Source organism: Helianthus annuus, chromosome 6 (assembly GCF_002127325.2).
Source record: "Helianthus annuus cultivar XRQ/B chromosome 6, HanXRQr2.0-SUNRISE, whole genome shotgun sequence".
In the NCBI taxonomy this organism is placed as follows: domain Eukaryota; kingdom Viridiplantae; phylum Streptophyta; class Magnoliopsida; order Asterales; family Asteraceae; genus Helianthus; species Helianthus annuus.
Window position 1 is genome coordinate 138,042,104 of NC_035438.2, and position 6,954 is coordinate 138,049,057.

The following is a 6,954-nucleotide window of genomic DNA, read 5'->3' on the forward strand; positions in this document are numbered from 1 at the left end:
ACCCGGATGGTGTGGTTCTCGCGGTTCTTACAACTCGGGGTGGTTTTCATTCTAGCAGCCCCCTATATATATATATATATATATATATATATATATATATATGGGAAGGTTCATTGGGGAACACTAAAAAAGTGGGGAACATCGGGGAACCGACTCAAACGAACTCCGATTTGACTCATTCTAGCGGCGTTGGAACCGGCTCGTCGAACCCTAACTAAGATCTCTTAACCCTAAACCCTAAATCCTAACTCCTAAACTCTAAACCCTAAAGGTAAAAAATAAGGCTAAAAGCTAAGCTAAACCGTCAAATCTAAACTGTAAACCCTAAAAGCTAAACCCTAAAGGCTAAACCTAAAGCTAAACCCTAAAGCTAAACCCTAGAGCTAAACCCTAAAGCTAAACCCTAAAGCTAAACCCTAAACCCTAAAGTTAAACCCTAAAGCTAAACCCTAAAAGCCAAACCCTAATATATTTAGAGTTTAGGGGTTATGATTTAGGGTTTAGGGTTAAGAGATCCTAGTTAGGGTTCGACGAGCCGGTTCCAACGCCGCTGGAATGAGTCCAATCAGAGTTTGTTTGAGTCGGTTTCCCACTGTTCCCCACTTTTTAGTGTTCCCCAATGAACCTCACACTATATATATATATATACACATACATATATATATATATATGTGTGTGTGTGTGAAATAAAAAACATATATAGTCGTTACTTTTGACCATTGCCAGCAGCCTGATTGGCCCAAACTATTTTGATCCGACGTTTTATTTAGAATGCCCAACAATTTAAAAAAACCGCCCATGGGAACGGTGGTGAAGACGTTGTGGAGTGTTATTTTTGGCTCTCCACACCAAAAAACGACACCGCCACAGGTGGTCTAAGAATGTTTAAGTAATTAAAATTTTTAAACGTATCTTAAACTTCCATATCAACTTCGATGTCTGAGGTATGAGATACAGAGTAAGATCAAATAAAAAGTTTATTTTGTCTAAGTAGGATGAGAATGAATCTTAACCAATTATTTTTTAAATCAATGGTTAAGATGAAAATGCACGAAAAAAATCATATTTATTGACTCTCTCCACGTGGAAGGCACATGCATATTTCACCCTCATTTTTTAAACGTTCATAACTTTTTTATACGACATTATTTTTTCATAAAAATTTCACCATAAAATCGAGCGTTTTTTTATCTTTAATTTGAGTACTATATTACTATATAAAAATATGACGAATAAAAAAACCCACAAAAATTTGTTGTATTTTTGTTTTGTATAGCATTTTTTGTGCTGAATTTCTGTACTACATTTTTGTGTTAAATTTTTTATGTTGAATTTTTTTGTCCTAAAATTTCTTTTTTTCTGAATTTTTATGCTGAATTTTTTGTACTATATTTTTTTGTGCTAGATTTCTTGTGCTATACTTTTTTGTACTACAATTTTTTTGTATTAGATTTTATTTGTATTTTTTAGAAAACAAAAGGGGTGACACATGTCATTTACACACTCCTACTTATAATGACCAAAATGTTTTAGTATCAAAATACCATTCCTTCATACTTTTAATGAGTGTCACATGTAATTATAACAATTCTTTTTAGACTACTTAAACAAAATGCAATTTTTAGTACATCCTTGCCCTATGAGGTACTTCATTTAAGATATTGAACAAAAACAAATGTCTTTATCTTTGTATAAATCAGTCATAACACAAATATATAACCTTTTCTTTAATTCCATTTAAAAAAATGGTCGAGTTATCTAAGAATATTTTTTTTTCTCCTTTTGATATTTAATAGACATAATCTCAATCACATCACATGTTGGAGGGACTATACTTCTCACTCTGGCTTGCTCTGTCCCATTGAGATTTATTGTACACGAAAGCCACTTCCAAACCAACTAACACCAACTACCTTGGATTGGATGGTAATTATGTCTATCGAGCATCCCTCTCCCCTTCTAGTTTTTTTAGAGTTATTTTAAATGTAATAAGCTTTAACAAATCTACAAAAAATAATAATAACTAGTATTAAGTGCCCCCGCGTTGCGGCGGGGGCATAAACTGTGCCAAGTAGCACTAATGCTACATAACTACCAGCGACCAACAACACCGAAAAAGCTCGTAAAAACAAAACAAACAAAAAGGAAAAATAACACCGAACGAAAAACATATGTAAAATCGTTGAATAATGCATGCCCGTTGCGGCATGATAATGCGAAGAAATTAGACTGTAACGTAAAAATAGAAAAGAATAACTAAGTCAATCTAAGACCACGCGCATTGTGACGAACCTGTCAAACATGAAAAAAAGACACGTTGTGTCAGTCCTGTCAAACGGGAAAAAAACAGACGAAAAAATGTTGAAACCCACACGCACGTTGCGGCGTGTTCACTCGCAAAATTAGAACGAAACGTAAAACAAAATATTTGCAAAAAGATAAAAAAATACGGGGATAAAAGTTGAAAATAAAAATATGTTGTTGTTAAATTGCAAAAGATAGAAAAGGTTGTGTTAAAAGTAAAAAAAAAAAAATAAAACTAAAGATGTTAAAATGCAAAAAATGAAAATATTAGGATTAAAAGTGAAAACTCAAATTTTTTTTTGGAAAACTCCCTAAGCTTATATTACAACCCACTAAAGCACTAACATGTTACAAATTTATAGTATAATAATAATAATAATAATAATAATAATAATAATAATAATAATAATAATAATAATAATAATAATAATAATAACAACTATTCATTGTTACAAGTAATTGATTTCATTGATTATGGTTTATATTAAGCTCTTTTCTTTCATCAAGATGAAGTTAATTATTACCATTGTTTTTTTTACGGCAAGGAATAGCGTGTCAACCATCGTGACACCAGGCGCTGTGGCCAAGGTCGACTACTCGACCGCCGCCAGCCCCTTGGCTCTTCCAGATTCGCGGAAACCCGACCTCCACCCGTCCGAAGGCACGACAGTGGAATAATCGGTAAAACTTCGCCTCCCATCCAAGACAAACCTACGCCACTCGTATTCACCCTTCACCTGAATGCCGTAGAAAATAATGTGGAGAGTGAGAGTCAAACCTGGGTCATAAGAAACACTAAGTTTTTTCCTAACCACTCCACCACTACCTCATTGACATCAGTATTATTTCTAGTATTTTAAGTAAGCTATATTGCTATAAGATATATAAAATACTAATGCTTATTCAAAAGAAGATTAATTTTGATCTTTGTCTTACTAGCAAATAGGTCCCCAAGGTAAATGGGAAATATTAGTATTGTTGTCGCTCATCATAAAGTCATTTTATTATGGTTTTAGGGAGTGTTTGGGATTAGTTATAAGAAAACTTATTGGTGAATATTCCATATATATATTTTCATTACTCAAAAACTTTAGCCTAATAATATTGGTGAATTTTCCCCGGACATAAGTAGATTTTAGGTGATATAGATTAATATTCCATTTCCTGTATGTATATAGAAAATTATATTTTGTCTTTAATCACCATTAGTTACACTAATTATCCTATTAGAGTTTGTTATGGATTTTGTCCTTTTGATGGAAGGATGTTAAACTTATTTGTTAAGTTTAGGAGTGCTATCGGTCAATTGGCCGATAGCATTGGGTTAGTTTCAGAATGCTATCAGCTTATAAGTTAAAAATGGTTTCGATTAATTAGTGAAACTTGAGACTATTTAAATCCAATATCGATAAATGAAACTCCGTTTTCTTATTATAGCTCAACACATAAATGTGATAGTTCCAAATGATTTATATTTTATAACTAGTTTAAGAACCCGTGTATTACACGGGTTGATTAAAGATAACATCTTATCATCATCATCGTTTACACAAAATGTTATGATTAAATACACGTTAAAACGCAAACGAATTTCTAAGATTACGACGACACATTGAATACATGAATATGCAATGATCAAAATTCGTTGAAAATCTCCTTAAAAACCACATTAGTTGTTTTATACGTATTGTTAACGTCCTACGTTAAATACTGCTTTATACACAAGTCGTTAAAAGTCTTGTTTATACATTTATGTAGAACCAATCTTTTAAAACTCTACATGTTGAAACGGATCAGGTTAAAACTCTACACAAAAATGTGATAGTTCCAAATGATTTATATTTTATAATATTTGTGAAAGAGGAAATTGCAATATATTTTTTAAGAGTAAACTTCCGTTTTGCTTCCTGTAGTTTGGTCATTTTAATGGTTTTGCTCCAATAGTTTAAAAATAGCCATTTTCCTCCCTGATCTTTCGAGTTTGTCGCCAATTTGCTCCTTAATCTTTCGAGTTTGTCGCCAGCTTCCTCCCTGATGGAACTAGAGGCTGGGAGCAAAATGAAGATAAGTTAGAAAATCAGGGAGGAAAATGGCTATTTTTAAACTGAGTGAATTGCAAGTTTTGTCCTTTATCTATATATCAAGTTGCAGGCGGTGTCCTTTATCTTTAAATTGACAAGTTTTGTACTTATTGTTTCAAAATCTTACACGTTATATCATTTAGGCCTAACCCAGTTAATTTTTCTGTTAAGTCAGATCACAAAAGGGCACTTTAGTCTTTTTACCTATTTATATAAAACTAGTTTTTGCCCCGCCCGCGTTGCGGGGCAATAAGCCGAATATTTCTCTCTCATAACATGTATGTCTGTACAGAGGGGAAAATCGTAATTATATTTTGAACTGGAGGCGAAATCATAATTTTAAACTGAGAGCAAAATCATAATTTTGAGCTACGGGGAAAAACATAATTTTATTTTGAACTATGGGCAAAAACATAATTTTGAGCTGAGGGCAGAATTGTAATTTTGAGCTAGAGGAAAAAAACAACATTTTATCTTAATATGGGGGCAAAAACGTAATTTTAAATGGAGGGGGAAACCGTAATTTTAAACTGGGAACAAAATAAAAAAAAAGAGGTTTTGACCCGAGGGCAAAAGCGTAATTTTGAGCTAAGGGCAAAGTTATAATTTTATTTTGAGCTGAGAGCAAAAACGTAATTTTAAACGAAAGACGAAAGCGTAATTTTAAACCAGGAATAAAATTAAATTAAAATGGTATGGTCCAATAGGGAAGTGCCACATGTGTGGCACTATTCCCCCAACTTGTTTTTGTATACGTAGGGTAACGTTTAAAAAAAACAGAAATATAATATATGTCTACCCCCCCTCTCTCTCTATGTCTCTCTCTTTTTCTACCCCTCTATCTACATAATCTCTACCACCAACAACCATAAAAAAACCACCAGTGTTTCCATCAACCACCACCGCCCACCGCCCACCACTCTCTCCATCAACCACCACTACCCCGCTTGCCACCATCAAAGCAGACGCACCAACCACCACTATTGTCACACCCCCAAAATCCACCCGCGGTGTATCACCGCTTGGAGACGTGACATGACCAGGATCAAGCCATCAATCATATCAAACATAGCATTTAATAATAATAAAAGTAGTTAAGGTAGTTCATCAAGACATGATTGATGTTTCAAAACCAAACATTGTTTAAGTAGCGGAAGCATAGTAATGTAATCTCGAAATAGTTATAAGTTCAAATATCGTTCATGATCCAAATCCCACAACGACCTGCTCCTCCCTGTGCAAGCTCCATAATGTACCTAAGGTCCTGCAAGGCATGCAGCAAATAATCAACAAACTAGTTGAGCGAGTTCACAGAACGTAAGTTCATAATATAGTGCATAAGCATAACTAGTGGGGGCTTCCCATACTAGTGCGTACTAAAGGTGGGGGCTTCCCAAACCTTGTGTTTATATTACCGGTGGGGGCTTCCCACGTTTATCCTTACTAATGAGGGCTTCTCATTAGTGGTACTTACTAGACTAACTTCCAACCATGTGTTCTTCTTTACCGAGAACAGGAATACGTACTGGGTCACGTAGGCTTTACGTGACGTGCCCTTCCCCGAGGACAGTGGTATGCGTGGGGGCTACGTAGGCTTTACGCAGCGTGTCCTTCCGACCCGGAAGACAGTAGAAGGTATCGGGTTACGTAGGCTTTACGTAACGTGTCCTCCCGACCCGGGAGACAAATGGCAAATACTGGGTTACGTAGGCTTTACGTAACGTGTCCTGACTATCCTGAGGACGATGGTCTATAGTCTAGTGAATGCGTAAGTACGAGTAACTCTTTCAATATCAACATATCCAACCCAATTCCCAACCCGGGAATCCCATGCCTTGGCTGTGTGAACTCACCTTGGTTTGCTCGGCAGATACACAAAGAGTACAGGTAGCAAGTAAATGGTCAACCACGTCCTATCACGGTTTTATACAAGTCAGGTCTTGACTAAGGTAATACACGTGTGCATCACATATGTTAACACGTTACTATCACGTATGCATGTGAACAGGTAAGAGCATAGCATTAACATTCATGTGCGATCCAATGTCTAAGCCCGAAATACAAACAGCCCAAATAACATATCGGCCCAACCAGATAAGCAGTCCAATAACATAACAATCATAAGTCCAATCTGCAGTCAATCGCATGAATCCAATTATTAGACCCAATTGATTGGGCCCGTGACAATGAAAGCCCAAAACAGTGTACGTGCAAAGGTGGTCTCGAGTCGCACCCGGGAGTTACGAGTCACAGCAGGAGATTACGAGTCGCAACAGGAGGTTACGAGTCGCAATGGTGATTTCGGCTTGTCATGGTCTGGTTACGAGTCGCAACCTGACTCGCAACCATGATTTCGGCTCGTGCTGCTGTGTCGGTGTGAGGTTTCGAGTCGCAACTGGAGGTACCGACTCGCAACCGTGCGGATATCAATTTTGTAACAGATTACCATAATCATTCACAACAATCATTCCGTGATTCTAGCAAACAACTTAGGCAGTTTCGGATTTCAGATCAAACACAGAAAATTAATCAGTTTTCATACCACGATCAACCTGTTCATACTCATCAT